We start from the raw sequence: 16,362 nt of genomic DNA, 5'->3' as shown, positions 1-16,362 counted from the left end.
GGGTTACAGCAGTTTCAATGAAACCTACGCCGTAAATGTAATTTCGCCCTTAAAATGCATTTCATGCCAGTCCATCTCATTTTGGTTGCAACCATTTTGAAATGTAAATATCCCAAAAAAAATACTGGTACTACAGATGACCTTGATTACAAATAGAAAATGTCTACTTCATCCATGCAATTTATTAAATTATTAAAATCATGACCATACAATGTATTTGACTATCAAAGAATGTGTTTACTGCAGGGGAGACCGAGGCTCATGTGCACTTTATCATTGCCATACAGAGTCTCGGTCTCTTTCCATTTTATATGCAATTATCATGATTTTAATTACTTAATAAAGATGAATTTTTCTGCATTGATTTTTTCTATTTGTTATCAATCGCTCTGTGGTGTGGTAGTTTCTTTTGGATACTTTTTCATTAGCAAACTCTCCATTGTGTCTGAGTGAAGTCTGAGACATACCATTGGCATGTGTGTGATTTTGGAACCTAAGTTACACTGCAGAAGTCTGAATGACAGTTGCTGCACATGACCAAACACATAAGTACTAGAATTCAGTGTAAGTTAGATTTACATATGACTAGAGGGAGGTGGAGAATAATCTCAATTCTATGTTTAGGCCAAGATTAGTGGAACTGTATTTTTTATGGCCGAAATTAAAAAATCGTGATCGCGGGGGGTGGAGCTAACAGCTGGGGCTACCAGACGCACTTCTCTAGAGCTCTTAGGCCTAAAATAAAAGAAGTATATATTTTCAGCACAAGATTAAACTAATTTTACACAAGATCAGCTGCTATTTAGTCTTTAACCGAAAAGACATCCTGCCTGAGTCATATTGGGTAACTAACTTTAAGAACATCGGTTCCTTCTGGATGAAAACGCCATGCCACGGGCGGGAGCTATCTAGGCCCACCCTCCCTGCTTCCGTCTCTCGTTTTGCTACTCTACCATACAGGTCCTAGAGCTCTCTGCAATATGAAGGAAGGTCGTGAGCTACTATTTGCCTTATTGCAGGACCTGGACCGGCAGATGGCAAGCTGTCTCCAAGACTTCACAGACACGCTGGAACTGGCGATGAGGGGAGCGACCAGCAATGCATGGCCTAATAAGGAGCCTGGGTACAAGCAGTCAGTAACAACTCAGAAGCGCTCAGACATGAAGTTTTCTCAACCTCTCCTATCGAGCATCTACAATGCTGATTCAGGAGTTGCTCCGTTAAACTGCTATCACCCATTGCACTCAGATCACCTTATCACCGCACTACACATTGATGCATTTTTAGAATGGTCCCCACAGAATGGGGAGCTATGTCAGGCACCTGTCTCCAAACCATGTCTCCTGACCAGAGATGCACGTTGTTTTCACTTGATGCTAGGCCAAGAAAAGTTCAACAGCTACCATGAAGAAGCAACTACTCTGAACCTCACAGCACAACTGACACAGATCCTGCAGAATATGGAGTCCCGACAACTGCCTGAGTCCAAATCATGCCTCACAACAATAGTGGTGAATCCTTGGCTACCTACTTTCGATCGCATGAAGCTGACCGATCATTCTAGCGGAGTTGTGATGCAGGCTTGTGCTTGCCCTCACGCAGATAAGGAGCCATCAGATCTCAAACTCTTAAACACTGGTTCTTACAGACTGGGCATAGGATAGACTCATGTTAATAGCCCTCATGCATGGAAGGTCTGTACTGCTCTATAGGACTTTTCTATGTATGCCCTCATGGGGATTGTGCACTTCTTTTTGTTTCAGGGTTTGTTACGATCCCCTATCTGCATAAAGACTATTCTTTATGCAGAGACACTTCTCCTTGATATGTTGCACTATGCCAGTGTGAGCTGGAGGATTTGCGCTTGGACACTAAACCCTACAATTCATGTTATGTATGTGAGGATATAGAAAGCCCCATCATTACATAGACATAGTCACCTCATTTAGTATACAATACTGAGTGGTATCCAACTTAAAGCTAATAGAGTATCACATCTTATCCTTTTGCCTACTGTGATGTGTCTGGGATAATATCACTACCAAAATGCTAATTTAAACATGTGAATACTTTATTTAACGATCCCCTTCTAGAATATATAGGCACTTAGATATCAACCTGTTAAATTGCATACAAAAAAGATATAGGGTCTGTAAAACCATTGTGGCTGACATTTATATTTCCCTGTATTTAGCCTAAACTGCTTGCTCTTATTGACTTGTTCTATGCAACTCATGTAGTGTCTAAAACCCTAGAAAATGTACTGAGCCTGAAGGACTGTTATCCCCTTACACTGTTTTATTGGATATTTTCACATTAGGATAGCATATGGAAGCTGAAGCTCTCTTATTAACCTATAGTTCTGTCTAGCCTATATTATTACATAAACAGATATGTGCTCGCTGAAATAGGTTAGCTCCTAGAGGTCTATATATGTGTATATATATATATATATATATATATATATATATATATATATGTATGTGGGCATGTACATAGATATTCCTCCTACATACCTACCTACTACATTCCCCTCTTGATTAACTATACTTGTAGCAGGCAGCTGACATATACCTCACATAGTAGAACCTAAAACCTAATGAAAAGCCTACTCACCACACATAGGAAAACTTTGCTGTGTATTAGAGTTGATTTTGCTTACATGGTTATAATGCTGCAGATACAGTTGAGCCTGTTGACACCATTTACTTATTCTGTTGGGAGTTTTTTGGTGTGGTATTGTGCATTATATTGTCTCCCCCATACGCTTTATCTATTTATATGATCTCTCTACATACTGCAACTTTACATATAGCCATATTAAAACTACTATAGCTTCACTGATAGCTCCTAAGCTGCTTTTTATATACTTGGGTATACTTTTCTGGCTGATACTTAGAGTCATTGATATAGAATGGTAAAAGTGGCATTGCTTTTGTATTTCAGTATCCAGCCTTATAAGGTCAGAGTATGTATTAAAGACAAAATAATACAGATAGAGTTTGCAATATAATGTTTGAGTTTTTATCTTTAGAAAGACATTAGAGGTCCCTTAGAAATATATTGATGTTATGTATTATACTGCACCTTACTTATGCTTTTATATATTTTATGCCTTGCCGTTCTTCAATAGTGTCACTAGGGTCTCAGCGCAACTGACATAGTTAACAGTTAGCCTTGTAAATATATATTATAGTTATGTTTATGTAATATTCTTACTTAGTTTATAAGATACACACAAGTAAGGCTTGTAGGAGAATATATCTAGGGTTTACCTTCTAGAAACTTATGGCTTAACTCTTTTATGCATTTATTCAATACTTTTAGTTTCGCACTTTAACATCCCACAGTTTAGTAGGGATCATAATAATATTGATAGTATAGAGATATTTAGGCATCGAATAAAACTCAGGAAATATGGCATTGCCCTATCACTGTCAGGCTCAGTAGCTCTCTAGGTTACATATGTCAGACATGGTCTTAGCCTCTATTGCTATATTTTAACTGCTACTACTCTCCCATGTATAGTATTAGTTTATTCCTCAAGTTACTCATTTTAAGTGGGGTAATCCTGTAATATGCTTATTCACTCTATGGATCTAACTAATACGCTTATTCTATGTACTATGCCTGATTTTAGCTATGGGTTACATGTTGTTAAATACATAACGTGATATTTGCTTGTAGAATGTTTATATCAGTTGAGTAGAGGCCTCCAATTGCTATGCATATGCCACATGTTATTGGTAGTAGAGATTTATTTAGCGGTGAGATGAGTAATGCTTGAAAAAGTCATTCAGAGGAGAGCATAATTCTAGAGTCTCGTCATCCAGACTTCCTGTCGGTTATAGCTAACATATGATTTGTCTGCATTCAACCTACTATTAGTTTAGTGACTGATATGATTTTAGTTACTATATAATATTGATATCCAATCCTAACACATACTATCATAATTCTACGGCCTACTCCCCACTTTATCCCCCTCTAATTCTAAGCAACTCATCTTGCCATAGTTCTCTTTCTTATCTAAGTTAAGGAGCTAGTACAATATATATTGTCTGATTCCCAATAGATTGTTTAACTTACATGCTTATTATTAAAATATCCTTTTGTATACCCCCAATATGCTTATGCATGGCCCATAACAAATAGATAGATAACCCAGCTTCATAGCTCATCTATTTTACTTCACTGGCAAGACTAATACTCCCCACCAAGTTCCCTAAAATACTTTCATATATCTATGGCTCCACCCTCCACCCTTTCCCTCATATATATAGCGGTGCTTACCCGCTGAATTTCCCCCTCCCCCTTCTCTATATACGCAATCACGCGCCTTTCGAAGCTCCTAAAGAGCTGGACATCTGGCCATCAGATATTTTTTATTTTCTATATTTTTGGTCCATGGGGCCTAAAACTATGTTCCCAACTGGTCAGTCATTCATGATATATTATTGAAAAACTGAGGTTTCATTAGCCTTTCACCAATGTATTATATAGCTGCCGAAATGTTTCGGTCAATTTTGTATGTATCTCGTTCTTTTGACAAAAAGGTGTATTGTGTTTTATGTTTGTTATGCAAAAACCTCAATAAAAAAATTATAAAAAAAAAAAAAACCTGATCGCGTTTTCATATTTCCCCATAGTCAACTGAGAAAAAAGTAAAACAAAAAACACTTACTCTCTCACGCAAACACCATGACATATACTCATTAGCTCTAACCCAAAAAGAAAATATGAATATTTCTGTACATAACGGAATATGTTCTTGTAGCGGGTCTCGGTACCCCAGACTGGGTATACCCTCTAAAGTCAGCTTCCTCCCACCAAACGCCAACAAATGAACCTCCACTAGATACCTGACGCTATTAGAATAACGGACGCTGTAAGTTGTTATTGCTACCCCCAAGAACATTAGCTGAGACTGAATGCTTGAGGGTCAAAATAGGAACTGCTTTATTGCACAGAAAACACAGCTTTTATACATTTCCAACCAAGGGGGTAGTCACCATATAATCAATAGAAACAAATATTATACAATGGGAGAAACATCAGACAATGGTTAGTTAAACAAGATTCTAATCACATTCTGACTTACAAAAGGACAATGGATGAATCACACAAAAACAGAAAGACTCTTCACACCTAGACTAGATATGCAGACGCATAACAGCAGGGGGTCCCAGTGTTAGAGCAGGAGGTTTCAATCAGCTCAAACATTCTGAGTCTCTGAGTCTAGGGGGGAAGTGGAGCAGGCAGTGCTGAATTGGGCTGTCACCTTATACTCCAACAAAACACAGAAAACCCAACTCTGTATCAGGGCCCTCCAGTTCTCAGAGTTTCTGGGAATTCATGGAAGCGGGGTAGACCTGAATCCAGGGTAAAAGTACTCCAAATGTACCCTGGGCACCCGCTTCCCAAATCACAGAATCCCCTCAAGTTCCTGGGTTCATAGGCGGTGGGGAGGAGGCTGGCCTTCAGTCCTCTTCAAGTACAAAAGTAACGGAAGCGTCCGTTACAGTTCTATTTATTCATAAATAAATATTTCTACATACATATCATGGTTTTATAAACAAATATATATATATATATATATATATATATATATATATATATATATATATATATATGTATATATATACACGTGGTAGTATGGAAAGTAGTTCATCACGGAACTACTTTCTATTTTACCACGTGTAGCCAGTGACGTCACCAACCTGGAAACCCAGGAAAAAACTAACGGGAGCTTTACAGACACTTGTGCCTCGCTAAACAACAGCAAGTATCCGGAGCTCCATACCGTACTCCAATACCAGCGCTGTTGAAAGCTGCGGTGAGCTGGTTTTATGTGCTTGTGCACAATTTCCCCATAGACATCAATGGGGAGAGCCATCTGAAAAAAAGCCTAACACCTGCAATAAAGCAGCGTAAAGCTCCATAACGCAGCCCCATTGATTCCTATGGGGAAACATAAGTTATGTTTACACCTAACACCCTAACATAAACCCTGAGTCTAAACACCCTAATCTGCCACCCCCGACATTGCTGACACCTACATTACACTTATTAACCCATAATCTGCCACCCGACATCGCCACCACCTACATTATACTTATTAACCCCTAATCTGCTGCCCCAACATCGCCGCCACCTACATTATATTTATTAACCCCTAATTTCCTGCCCCAATGTCGCAGCAACCTACCTACACTTATTAACCCCTAATCTGCCACCCCTAACGTCGCAGACACTATACTAAATTTATTAACCCCTAAACCTAACCCTAAGTCTTACCCTAACCCCCACTAACTTTAATGTAATTAAAATCAATCTAAATAAAAATTCCTACCATTAACTAAATAATTCCTATTTAAAACTAAATACATACCTGTAAAATAAACCCTAAGATAGCTACAATATTACTAATAGTTACATTGTAGCTATCTTAGGTTTTATTTTTATTTCACAGGCAAATTTGTATTTATTTTAACTAGGTAGACTAGTTATAAAATAGTTATTAACTATTTACTAGATACCTAGCCCTTTAGCATAGTGTTGGCGACGTTGGGCACAACAGATTAGGGGTTAATAAGTGTAGGTAGATGACGGCGATGTTGGAGGCAGCAGATTAGGGGTTAATAAGTGTAATGTAGGTGGCGGCGATGTCGGGGGCGGCAGATTAGGGGTTAATAAGTGTAATGTAGGTGGCGGCGATGTCGGGGGCAGCAGATTAGGGGTGTTTAGACTTGGGGTTTATGTTAGGTTGTTAGGTGTAAACATAACTTTTCTTTCCCCTTAGGAATCAATGGGGCTGCGTTATGTAGCTTTATGCTCCTTCATTTCAGGTGTTAGGCTTTTTTTTAGCCGGCTCTCCCCATTGATGTCTATGGGGAATTCGTACACAAGCACGTAAAACCAGCTCAAAGCAGCGCTGGTATTTGAGTGCGGTATTGAGCTCAATTTTGCTCAACGCTGCCATATTGCCTGCTAACGCCGGGTTTTTGCAAACCTGTAATAGCAGCGTTATAGGGAGGTGAGCGGTGGAAATAAATTGCAAGTTAGTACCGAGCCGCTCATAACGCAAAACTCGTAATCTAGCCGTAAGATTCATAATATTTGTTCAAATTTTGAACTTATTTCTGTATCCTTACTAAGGACTTAAGGGTGTAGCAACTTATCCTTACTAAGGACTAAATAAGAGTGTACAAACTTATTATAATAAGATAACAAGAACATAATTATTCACCTGTTTATTAGTGATGTCACAAACTTAAAAATTTCGGTTCGCGAACTGCGGACTCGAACTTCGGCTATTGTTCGCGAACCGGCGAACCGCGCAAACCGCCATTGACTTCAATAGGCAGGCGAACTTTAAAACCCACAAGGACTCTTTCTGGCCCCAATAGTGATGGAAAAGTTGTTTCAAGGGTACTAACACCTGGACTGTGGCATGCTGGAGGGGGATCCATGGCAAAACTCCCATGGAAAATTACATAGTTGATGCAGAGTCTGGTTTTAAACCATAAAGGGCCTAAATCACCTAACATTCCTAAATTGTTTTAAATAACGTGCTTTAAAACATCAGGTATGATGTTGAATCGATCAGGTAGTGTAAGGGTTACGCCCGCTTCAAAGTGACAGACCAAACTCCCCGTGTAACGCACCGCAAACAACCGTAAACAGTCCATTTGCACAACCACGAGATAGATAGATTTGATAGATGGATACATAGATTACATAGCTCAATAGATGCAATATACATATGATAGATACAAATTACATAGATCAATAGATGCAATATACATTTGATAGATACGAATTACATAGATCAATAGATGCAATATACATTTGATAGATACGAATTACATAGATCAAAAGATGCAATATACATTTGATAGATACAAATTACATAGATCAATAGATGCAATATACATTTGATAGATACGATTGATAGTTAGATAGATTTGATAGATATATAGATAGATTTGAAAGATATATAATTTCCCTGACAGAGTATAACAATAAGACATGCGGTCTGGGACCCGTGGTGTGTTAAGTAGTACTATTCTTAGCAGTTTACTACTACCTATTTCTCCCCCTATCAGGGGAGGTCTATATGGCCTGCATTTTTGGAACAGGGAGATGGAAGAAGATGATTTGTCTGTCCTGCTACTTCAAATTTGTCCTAAACACAAGTGGCTGTCTCAAAACAGTCCGGCCACGAGATAGATAGATTTGATAGATAGATATACATAGATTGATAGTTAGATAGAATCGATAGAAGATAAATAGATAGATTTGATAGATATACAATTACCCTGACAAAGTATAATAATAAAACATGCGGTCTGGGACCCATGGTAAATAGGTTGTGTTAAGTAGTACTATTCTTAGCACTTTAATCCCTGTTACTCCCCCTATCGGGGGAGGTCTATATGGCCTGCATGATTACCCTGACAAAGTATAACAAGAAAACATGCGGCCTGGGACCCATGGTAACTAGGTTGTGTTAAGTAGTACTATTCATAGCACTTTAATCCCTGTAACTCCCCCTATCGGGGGAGGTCTATGTGGCCTGCATGATTACCCTGACAAAGTATAACAACCAAACATGCGGTCTGGGACCCATGGTGGTACTGGTATAACTAGGTTGTCTTAAGTAGTACTATTCTTAGCAGTTTAATCCCTGTGATTGGTCTGTCCTCCTACTTCAAATTTGGTCAAAACACAAGTGGCTGTCTCAAAACAGTCCGGACACGAGATAGATAGATTTGATAGATAATAACAAGACATCTCTACATATAAAATCTTTACATATAAAAAAGCTGCCAAGACCAAAAAGATGATATAATCTTTGGCATAATATTTCCACGGCAAAATGATAAAATTGATGTGTGATGTTCATATTTTATGTCATTTTCGCATGTTGTATATTATTTTTTATAATTCTGTCTTGTGATATCAAAGGCATATTATGTGTTCAGCCGGCGTGGTGTCTTTACTTTGTAACATGGTTAAATTGTATGAATCTTTTTTTGGCAGCGACAAATAAACAAATATTTAAAAAAAAAACAAGACATGCGGTCTGGGACCCATGGTAACTAGGTTGTCTTAAGTAGTACTATTCTTAGCACTTTAATCACTGTAACTCCCCCTATTGGGGGAGGTCTATATGGCCTGCATGATTACCCTTATAAAGTATAATAACAAGACATGCGGTCTGTTAAAACAGTCCGGACACGAGATAGATAGATTTGATAGATAGATATACATAGATTGATAGTTAGATAGAATATATAGAAGATAAATAGATAGATTTGTTAGATATATAATTACCCTGACAATGTATAATAATTAAACATGCGGTCTGGGACCCATGGTAACTAGGTTGTGTTAAGTAGTACTATTCTTAGCACTTTAATGCCTGTTACTCCCCCTATTGGGGGAGGTCTATATGGCCTGCATGATTACCCTGACAAAGTATCACAACAAGACATGCGGTCTGGGACCCATGGTAACTAGGTTGTGTTAAGTAGTACTGTTCTTAGCAGTTTAATCCCTGTAACTCCGCCACTATCGGGGGAGGTCTATATGGCCTGCATGATTACCCTTGCAACTGGAGACTTCGCAATTAAACACAATCGGCTAGATTATGAGTTTTGCGTTATGAGGGGTGCAGTGCTAACTTGCAAGTTATTGCCACCGCTCACTTCCCTACAGCACTGGTATTACAGGTTTAAAAAAAAATGGCATTAGCAGGCAATATTGCAGCGTAAAGCAGAATTGAGCTCCATACCGTACTCCAATACCAGCGCTGTTGAAAGCTGCGGTTAGCTGGTTTTACGTGCTTGTGCACAATTTCCCCATAGACATCAATGGGGAGAGCCGTCTGAAAAAAAGCCTAACACCTGCAATAAAGCAGCGTAAAGCTCCGTAACGCAGCCCCATTGATTCCTATGGGGAAACAAAAGTTATGTTTACACCTAACACCCTAACATAAACCCTGAGTCTAAACACCCTAATCTGCCACCTCCGACATTGCTGACACCTACATTACACTTATTAACCCCTAATTTGCTGCCCCAACATCGCTGCCACCTACATTATATTTATTAACCCCTAATTTCCTGCCCCAATGTCGCCGCAACCTACCTACACTTATTAACCCCTAATCTGCCACCCCTAACGTCGCCGACACTATACTAAATTTATTAACCCCTAAACCTAACCCTAAGTCTAACCCTAACCCCCACTAACTTTAATGTAATTAAAATCAATCTAAATAAAAATTCCTACCATTAACTAAATATGTCAGACATGGTCTTAGCCTCTATTGCTATATTTTAACTGCTACTACTCTCCCATGTATAGTATTAGTTTATTCCTCAAGTTACTCATTTTAAGTGGGGTAATCCTGTAATATGCTTATTCACTCTATGGATCTAACTAATACGCTTATTCTATGTACTATGCCTGATTTTAGCTATGGGTTACATGTTGTTAAATACATAACGTGATATTTGCTTGTAGAATGTTTATATCAGTTGAGTAGAGGCCTCCAATTGCTATGCATATGCCACATGTTATTGGTAGTAGAGATTTATTTAGCGGTGAGATGAGTAATGCTTGAAAAAGTCATTCAGAGGAGAGCATAATTCTAGAGTCTCGTCATCCAGACTTCCTGTCGGTTATAGCTAACATATGATTTGTCTGCATTCAACCTACTATTAGTTTAGTGACTGATATGATTTTAGTTACTATATAATATTGATATCCAATCCTAACACATACTATCATAATTCTACGGCCTACTCCCCACTTTATCCCCCTCTAATTCTAAGCAACTCATCTTGCCATAGTTCTCTTTCTTATCTAAGTTAAGGAGCTAGTACAATATATATTGTCTGATTCCCAATAGATTGTTTAACTTACATGCTTATTATTAAAATATCCTTTTGTATACCCCCAATATGCTTATGCATGGCCCATAACAAATAGATAGATAACCCAGCTTCATAGCTCATCTATTTTACTTCACTGGCAAGACTAATACTCCCCACCAAGTTCCCTAAAATACTTTCATATATCTATGGCTCCACCCTCCACCCTTTCCCTCATATATATAGCGGTGCTTACCCGCTGAATTTCCCCCTCCCCCTTCTCTATATACGCAATCACACGCCTTTCGAAGCTCCTAAAGAGCTGGACATCTGGCCATCAGATATTTTTTATTTTCTATATTTTTGGTCCATGGGGCCTAAAACTATGTTCCCAACTGGTCAGTCATTCATGATATATTATTGAAAAACTGAGGTTTCATTAGCCTTTCACCAATGTATTATATAGCTGCCGAAATGTTTCGGTCAATTTTGTATGTATCTCGTTCTTTTGACAAAAAGGTGTATTGTGTTTTATGTTTGTTATGCAAAAACCTCAATAAAAAAATTATAAAAAAAAAAAAAACCTGATCGCGTTTTCATATTTCCCCATAGTCAACTGAGAAAAAAGTAAAACAAAAAACACTTACTCTCTCACGCAAACACCATGACATATACTCATTAGCTCTAACCCAAAAAGAAAATATGAATATTTCTGTACATAACGGAATATGTTCTTGTAGCGGGTCTCGGTACCCCAGACTGGGTATACCCTCTAAAGTCAGCTTCCTCCCACCAAACACCAACAAATGAACCTCCACTAGATACCTGACGCTATTAGAATAACGGACGCTGTAAGTTGTTATTGCTACCCCCAAGAACATTAGCTGAGACTGAATGCTTGAGGGTCAAAATAGGAACTGCTTTATTGCACAGAAAACACAGCTTTTATACATTTCCAACCAAGGGGGTAGTCACCATATAATCAATAGAAACAAATATTATACAATGGGAGAAACATCAGAAAATGGTTAGTTAAACAAGATTCTAATCACATTCTGACTTACAAAAGGACAATGGATGAATCACACAAAAACAGAAAGACTCTTCACACCTAGACTAGATATGCAGACGCATAACAGCAGGGGGTCCCAGTGTTAGAGCAGGAGGTTTCAATCAGCTCAAACATTCTGATTCTCTGAGTCTAGGGGGGAAGTGGAGCAGGCAGTGCTGAATTGGGCTGTCACCTTATACTCCAACAAAACACAGAAAACCCAACTCTGTATCAGGGCCCTCCAGTTCTCAGAGTTTCTGGGAATTCATGGAAGCGGGGTAGACCTGAATCAAGGGTAAAAGTACTCCAAATGTACCCTGGGCACCCGCTTCCCAAATCACAGAATCCCCTCAAGTTCCTGGGTTCATAGGCGGTGGGGAGGAGGCTGGCCTTCAGTCCTCTTCAAGTACAAAAGTAACGGAAGCGTCCGTTACAGTTCTATTTATTCATAAATAAATATTTCTACATACATATCATGGTTTTATAAACAAATATATATATATATATATATATATATATATATATATGTATATATATATACACGTGGTAGTATGGAAAGTAGTTCATCACGGAACTACTTTCTATTTTACCACGTGTAGCCAGTGACGTCACCAACCTGGAAACCCAGGAAAAAACTAACGGGAGCTTTACAGACACTTGTGCCTCGCTAAACAACAGCAAGTATCCGGAGCTCCATACCGTACTCCAATACCAGCGCTGTTGAAAGCTGCGGTGAGCTGGTTTTATGTGCTTGTGCACAATTTCCCCATAGACATCAATGGGGAGAGCCATCTGAAAAAAAGCCTAACACCTGCAATAAAGCAGCGTAAAGCTCCATAACGCAGCCCCATTGATTCCTATGGGGAAACATAAGTTATGTTTACACCTAACACCCTAACATAAACCCTGAGTCTAAACACCCTAATCTGCCACCCCCGACATTGCTGACACCTACATTACACTTATTAACCCATAATCTGCCACCCGACATCGCCACCACCTACATTATACTTATTAACCCCTAATCTGCTGCCCCAACATCGCCGCCACCTACATTATATTTATTAACCCCTAATTTCCTGCCCCAATGTCGCAGCAACCTACCTACACTTATTAACCCCTAATCTGCCACCCCTAACGTCGCAGACACTATACTAAATTTATTAACCCCTAAACCTAACCCTAAGTCTTACCCTAACCCCCACTAACTTTAATGTAATTAAAATCAATCTAAATAAAAATTCCTACCATTAACTAAATAATTCCTATTTAAAACTAAATACATACCTGTAAAATAAACCCTAAGATAGCTACAATATTACTAATAGTTACATTGTAGCTATCTTAGGTTTTATTTTTATTTCACAGGCAAATTTGTATTTATTTTAACTAGGTAGACTAGTTATAAAATAGTTATTAACTATTTACTAGATACCTAGCCCTTTAGCATAGTGTTGGCGACGTTGGGCACAACAGATTAGGGGTTAATAAGTGTAGGTAGATGACGGCGATGTTGGAGGCAGCAGATTAGGGGTTAATAAGTGTAATGTAGGTGGCGGCGATGTCGGGGGCGGCAGATTAGGGGTTAATAAGTGTAATGTAGGTGGCGGCGATGTCGGGGGCAGCAGATTAGGGGTGTTTAGACTTGGGGTTTATGTTAGGTTGTTAGGTGTAAACATAACTTTTCTTTCCCCTTAGGAATCAATGGGGCTGCGTTATGTAGCTTTATGCTCCTTCATTTCAGGTGTTAGGCTTTTTTTTAGCCGGCTCTCCCCATTGATGTCTATGGGGAATTCGTACACAAGCACGTAAAACCAGCTCAAAGCAGCGCTGGTATTTGAGTGCGGTATTGAGCTCAATTTTGCTCAACGCTGCCATATTGCCTGCTAACGCCGGGTTTTTGCAAACCTGTAATAGCAGCGTTATAGGGAGGTGAGCGGTGGAAATAAATTGCAAGTTAGTACCGAGCCGCTCATAACGCAAAACTCGTAATCTAGCCGTAAGATTCATAATATTTGTTCAAATTTTGAACTTATTTCTGTATCCTTACTAAGGACTTAAGGGTGTAGCAACTTATCCTTACTAAGGACTAAATAAGAGTGTACAAACTTATTATAATAAGATAACAAGAACATAATTATTCACCTGTTTATTAGTGATGTCACAAACTTAAAAATTTCGGTTCGCGAACTGCGGACTCGAACTTCGGCTATTGTTCGCGAACCGGCGAACCGCGCAAACCGCCATTGACTTCAATAGGCAGGCGAACTTTAAAACCCACAAGGACTCTTTCTGGCCACAATAGTGATGGAAAAGTTGTTTCAAGGGTACTAACACCTGGACTGTGGCATGCTGGAGGGGGATCCATGGCAAAACTCCCATGGAAAATTACATAGTTGATGCAGAGTCTGGTTTTAAACCATAAAGGGCCTAAATCACCTAACATTCCTAAATTGTTTTAAATAACGTGCTTTAAAACATCAGGTATGATGTTGAATCGATCAGGTAGTGTAAGGGTTACGCCCGCTTCAAAGTGACAGACCAAACTCCCCGTGTAACGCACCGCAAACAACCGTAAACAGTCCATTTGCACAACCACGAGATAGATAGATTTGATAGATGGATACATAGATTACATAGCTCAATAGATGCAATATACATATGATAGATACAAATTACATAGATCAATAGATGCAATATACATTTGATAGATACGAATTACATAGATCAATAGATGCAATATACATTTGATAGATACGAATTACATAGATCAAAAGATGCAATATACATTTGATAGATACAAATTACATAGATCAATAGATGCAATATACATTTGATAGATACGATTGATAGTTAGATAGATTTGATAGATATATAGATAGATTTGAAAGATATATAATTTCCCTGACAGAGTATAACAATAAGACATGCGGTCTGGGACCCGTGGTGTGTTAAGTAGTACTATTCTTAGCAGTTTACTACTACCTATTTCTCCCCCTATCAGGGGAGGTCTATATGGCCTGCATTTTTGGAACAGGGAGATGGAAGAAGATGATTTGTCTGTCCTGCTACTTCAAATTTGTCCTAAACACAAGTGGCTGTCTCAAAACAGTCCGGCCACGAGATAGATAGATTTGATAGATAGATATACATAGATTGATAGTTAGATAGAATCGATAGAAGATAAATAGATAGATTTGATAGATATACAATTACCCTGACAAAGTATAATAATAAAACATGCGGTCTGGGACCCATGGTAACTAGGTTGTGTTAAGTAGTACTATTCTTAGCACTTTAATCCCTGTTACTCCCCCTATCGGGGGAGGTCTATATGGCCTGCATGATTACCCTGACAAAATATAATAATAAGACATGCGGTCTGGGACCCATGGTAACTAGGTTGTGTTAAGTAGCACTATTCTTAGCACTTTAATCCCTGTTACTCCCCCTATCGGGGGAGGTCTATATGGCCTGCATGATTACCCTGACAAAGTATAACAAGAAAACATGCGGCCTGGGACCCATGGTAACTAGGTTGTGTTAAGTAGTACTATTCATAGCACTTTAATCCCTGTAACTCCCCCTATCGGGGGAGGTCTATGTGGCCTGCATGATTACCCTGACAAAGTATAACAACCAAACATGCGGTCTGGGACCCATGGTGGTACTGGTATAACTAGGTTGTCTTAAGTAGTACTATTCTTAGCAGTTTAATCCCTGTGATTGGTCTGTCCTCCTACTTCAAATTTGGTCAAAACACAAGTGGCTGTCTCAAAACAGTCCGGACACGAGATAGATAGATTTGATAGATAATAACAAGACATCTCTACATATAAAATCTTTACATATAAAAAAGCTGCCAAGACCAAAAAGATGATATAATCTTTGGCATAATATTTCCACGGCAAAATGATAAAATTGATGTGTGATGTTCATATTTTATGTCATTTTCGCATGTTGTATATTATTTTTTATAATTCTGTCTTGTGATATCAAAGGCATATTATGTGTTCAGCCGGCGTGGTGTCTTTACTTTGTAACATGGTTAAATTGTATGAATCTTTTTTTGGCAGCGACAAATAAACAAATATTTAAAAAAAAAACAAGACATGCGGTCTGGGACCCATGGTAACTAGGTTGTCTTAAGTAGTACTATTCTTAGCACTTTAATCACTGTAACTCCCCCTATTGGGGGAGGTCTATATGGCCTGCATGATTACCCTTATAAAGTATAATAACAAGACATGCGGTCTGTTAAAACAGTCCGGACACGAGATAGATAGATTTGATAGATAGATATACATAGATTGATAGTTAGATAGAATATATAGAAGATAAATAGATAGATTTGTTAGATATATAATTACCCTGACAATGTATAATAATTAAACATGCGGTCTGGGACCCATGGTAACTAGGTTGTGT

This window comes from Bombina bombina, chromosome 4 (genome assembly GCF_027579735.1).
Source record: "Bombina bombina isolate aBomBom1 chromosome 4, aBomBom1.pri, whole genome shotgun sequence".
Lineage (NCBI taxonomy): Eukaryota > Metazoa > Chordata > Amphibia > Anura > Bombinatoridae > Bombina > Bombina bombina.
The sequence above is the reverse complement of the archived record's forward strand: the minus strand, read 5'-3'. Positions refer to the sequence as shown.